This window comes from Cibotium barometz, chromosome 7, assembly GCF_041138505.1.
Source record: "Cibotium barometz isolate CiBa-2024 chromosome 7, ASM4113850v1, whole genome shotgun sequence".
In the NCBI taxonomy this organism is placed as follows: domain Eukaryota; kingdom Viridiplantae; phylum Streptophyta; class Polypodiopsida; order Cyatheales; family Cibotiaceae; genus Cibotium; species Cibotium barometz.
This window is the reverse complement of record NC_141052.1, coordinates 50,780,691-50,785,379: the sequence shown is the minus strand read 5'-3', so window position 1 is coordinate 50,785,379 and position 4,689 is coordinate 50,780,691. Positions and strand designations below refer to the sequence as shown.

The 4,689-nt window shown below is 34.5% G+C and overlaps 1 long non-coding RNA gene across 3 annotated transcripts; it reads left to right on the top strand.

Moving 5' to 3' along the window:
• Positions 1 to 2,612: 2,612 nt before the first annotated feature.
• On the top strand, positions 2,613 to 3,995 carry LOC147637146 (uncharacterized). Of its 3 annotated transcripts, XR_015266152.1 has the most exons (4): positions 2,613 to 2,694; positions 3,244 to 3,356; positions 3,440 to 3,523; positions 3,616 to 3,995. It is a non-coding gene; the product is annotated as an uncharacterized LOC147637146 (long non-coding RNA). The 3 variants fall into 3 exon arrangements; XR_015266150.1 differs by having other exon boundaries at positions 3,244 to 3,523; XR_015266151.1 differs by lacking the exon at positions 2,613 to 2,694 and having other exon boundaries at positions 3,174 to 3,356.
• Positions 3,996 to 4,689: the final 694 nt, after the last annotated feature.

The window sequence follows — 4,689 nt, the reverse complement described above, 5'->3', positions numbered from 1 at the left end:
ATATCTTTTATGCATACCTCTATGCATGAAATCCAATATGATAAAAGTAACACTTTTACAATAAAATAATCAACTTTTATGCATACCTCTATGCATGAAATTCAATTATGATAAAAGTAACACTTTTATATTAAAATAATAATCTTTTATGCATACCTTTATGCATGAAATCTAATTATAATAAAAGTAACACTTTTATGTTAAAATAATAATCTTTTATGCATACCTCTATGCATGAAAATCAATTATGCATAATATAAAAATCAATTTCTCTAGGATTACAATGAATATCTTTCAATTAATCTAGGATGATAATTCCTAGAATATGGTAGGAAGTCCTCTTTTTATGCTTTGAATGAAATTATTTAATGCATAATTTTTATAAAAATTTTGCCATAGCTCCGCTGCTATGACTGATAAATCTCAATTTTTCTAAGGGATAAAGCTTATCATTAAGAAAATAATTAAAATTATCCCTAATTGGATCATTAATCCATAATGGATTGAATCATCAATATTCATGAAATACATAAACTAAAAGCATAGAAAAAAGCCATTAATTTGGCCTCAAGCATAGATTAATCTTGGATTAAGAAAAAGCTTTATGAAAAGCTTCATTTGGATTGAGAATGGGTCAAGAGTATGACCATTTCTTGAGTGAGAGAGAGAAATTACATAAAAACCATTTGAATTAAGCATAGATGGAAATTTATGTAATTCTTAACTATCATTAATCAATTAACTTCAATAGTATTCATCAAATTATGTAACTCTTCACTACCATTCATCAATTAACTTCAATAGCATTCAAAAACCATTCCAATTAAGCTTCTCAAGCTTGAGAGGGGTTGAGAAGAGAGACGCATTGAGAAATTATAGAAAAGATCAAAATTCACCATTTACCTTACAAATTGCTTGATTCTTTGTTCACGGTAGAGGCCCCCAACCAATCAATTGGTTAAGTATGTTGATGGAGCCACCAATGGGGATTAAAGAAAGAGGGAAGCTCCAATTTCTTCAACTTGGAGAGAATTTTAGAGAATAGTAGAAATTAGCATTATTTCAGCATAACTCTAGTATATTAAAATTCTTCTATTTTTTTTAAAGGACTCATGTTCTATTTATAGGAGAGGGAAGCTCTAACCAAAGCTAACTGAATTCTAGAATTTTCCAAATTCAGTTTGGTTGAATTTGGATTAGATTTGGACCTAGTTTGGTTACTTTTTGATTCGGTTTGGTTCCATTTTGATTTGGTTTGGTTCAAGAGAGAGGAGAGATAAAAATATCACATTATTTTTGAGTTTAAAACTCATTCAAGCATGTGAAATATGCACCTCCTTTAAAGAACTCCCCTTCCTTACATATGTGTCAAAATGGAATTATTATACCCAAAATATCTCATATTTTTAATATTGCTCATAGTTTTTTACTAATAAACCTTGTACATTTTCAACTCTTCATCTTGTGTGAGCATTTACTCATTTTTGGATACCCAAAATATCTCATATTTTTAATATTGCTCATAGTTTTTTCTCTGATACCAACTGTGAGATCCCTGTTCCCACCGCGCAACGGATTTGGGGTACATTAGGGAAAAAGGGAGCTCATTTTGGGGCCTTTTACGGTTTGGAAAAATAAGCTCTCAACCAATGAACAGAGGGCCAACGTAACGTTGGAAATTCACAAAAATAAAAGAAAATAGATAAAAGAAACAATATTTTATGTAGGTACAAGCGTGCTACATTAATGTGGAGATTGGTTTTTTATTCTCACAAGATCTTTGGACATGAAGATAGAATCTAGTCTGACATTTTCTCTGACAAGGGCCTTCCCGCTTCCACCTCCCTTTGAACTTTGAATTGTTGTGCTGCCTTTCCTTCGAAAGGTCTACCATTCTACACCACTACCTCATTGTGCAGTAACCTCTTCTTTTCCAAAACTGCTCCCTTGATCCAGTTTGGCTTAGAGTAAGATGTTTCTTGTCAACTATCTGTCTGCCTACTTTCTCTTTCTTGAAACTTCACTTTGTTATCTTGTTTACATTACTTTGCTGTGGTTACAGATTCACAAGGTATCCATGGTGAATAAAAACTATGGTCGTTCTTGTGGAAGACGCTCTGTGGATGATAATGCTATGAAGGCAAAATTATACCACACATCCTTACCCCGTCGACCTGCTTCTTCTATTTCTTCGGTAGAGAATTCAAGTACAGTCAAAACGGAAGGAACTTGGGAAAGGTTTACTGTTTCGAAAGGAGCATGGGTGCTCATGCAACCTAGTAAAAGAAAGAGACCCCAGACAAAAAATATTTTCTTGGCATCATGGAAGGGAAGAGTACGAGATTTTAAAATCACCAGAGGAAAGATATCGGTGAAAGAAGTTTTGATTCAGCATGTGTACATGCATAAAGAACTTGTCTTGCGAGACTATCCAAATGATCTTCCGCAACACAGGCCTAATTGTATATTTTTCTATTGTGATTTTGTTCTTTATGAGGTGCATGGATTTTTAAGACAAAGCTTTCTTTCTTTGCTTATTGATATTCTTGTGTTATTTTATTTCAGATTTATACCCTTCATCGTATGAGACATGGCAAAACATCGATTGTATTCTGGGATTTATAGATGTTTTGCATGGATCGATAGGAGAACAACAATACGAAGGTCGATGTGCAACAGAGCTAGCTCAATCCGGTATATTTTTTACTGATCATTTTTATCAGTTGCTGGACAATGCAAACACACATGGTGTGTTAAGAAAACAAGACCTTCCAGCATGGAATTCAGTGGATTGGCCTCTCCCACATTTTAGTGTTACAGAGGCATACAGAGCCAAGCTTTTCAAAAAAGTACAGAAAGCTCTTAGGCCCAATATTGCCACAAGGATAATAAAAATTTCTTTGTGCATGCCTCTCACAGTTTTTGTAGACTTGTTTAATACCTTTCCAGTGAAGGTTTCAAAAACAATGTTCACAGTTAAAGCAACAAGTCTGGCATGCATGCCACAATTTTTGGATAAAGGTTGGGATAAGAAGACATGTAGTTCAGTGTTTTGTGAGGTTGTCCAACCTTCTATGCAACTGAAGTACATGGTTGCATCACAAAATTTCATTTTTTCTTTTTATTATAAGCGCAGTCGAATGCTAGGTACAAAACTAGTCCCTATGGATCAAGATGAAGATTCTTTTGGTGCAGAAAATAAACTTCTTGATATTGATGTTGTTGAGAATGGTGATGTGCTAGTCAATATCACATTAAGACAATGCTGCTCCCTAGCTCAATTGCGCAATGACATTCTATTTGAGACAGAAGGTTCTATTTCAAAGGACTTTTTATTTATCTACAACAATAAGAAGGTATACCATGTGACTTATCCTAGTCTCATTAAGCACTGCTATTAGTTTACTTTACCCTATTGTTTCATATTGCTTTTTTGCAGGTGCTCAAAAGAAGAGAGAGATCAATAAAATGCAAAGACATTGAAAATTTTAAAATTGAGATAACACAGACTCCATAAACAAAGGTATTATATTCAAAAATGTAAAATTCTGTACAGAAGTGTTTAATTACATATGTAGAACATATTCTTGACAACAATTTTCTATTTATCTACAGGTTGATCTAGAGGCTGCTCTACATGGTCCAACCTCACCGTATCATCTTTATTTGGAGAATCTACTTTCTGTTGCTCCATCTTGTCGTGTACAGTCTCTTGGTGCTGCTCCATTGTCTCCTCTACTACCCTTGGAGCATCTGTTTGCTGTTGCTCCATCATTTCCTCAATAACATCAGCAGCAACAGGTCCTTGTTCTTGTGGCTTCTCCTCATCAGCACTAGGTCCTTGTTCTTGTGGCACCACATCTGCATCATCTGTGTCATCAAGGTGTATGACACCTTCTCGGACTTTAGAGCTCTCACCTAACTCGACAGTAGCTGGTACAATAGGTTTGGGGAAGGCATACTTCAAAAACTTCCAAATTATATCAGCTCTGAAACTATACACATAGCTCGAGTTGAAGCTATCTTCTCTCATCTGCAATGAGATATGATGATTTAGAACACTTTGTACCAATATCAAATTTTTTGAAGCTAAATGAAAATTATTTTTTCTTACAAGCTCTGGCTGTCCTATCTCAAAATAGCTTGAAAGTATATATTTGGCACTAATCAGCACTCTCCAGCCACAGCTACTTGAATCATCTTGTTGTGGTGTCTGGATAGTTGGAAAGATATGTTAGAAACTGTTAATGTCTGAACAAAATAAAATTATTCAATAAGTTCAAAGGCATAGCATGAAATAGACATCAGTAGAGGGAGCAACTTTCTACCTCTAAATCTATTGGCTCTATTGAATCCAAAAGATTGACATTAGGAGGACACTGATCCAATGCATCTAGAAGTCTTCTAATACAACTGCAATACATATAATTCAGTTAGTGTGCATTAAATCCAAATAATGAAGTTTAAAGTTAAAAATAGCACACAAACCACTTACAATTTAACCTCTCTGTGTGTGTTTCTAAGAGAGTTGAATAAAAAGCATTGCTTCTGCTGGATGTCAATAGAAGCAAAGCTCCAGTGGTCACTGCATAAGGAAAAAAGCATTAAGAAATCAAAGGCTACAAGAGTACTCAATCTTGAAGGAAAATCCCAAAAGAAGCAGCCACACACATACTTGTTATGGTATGG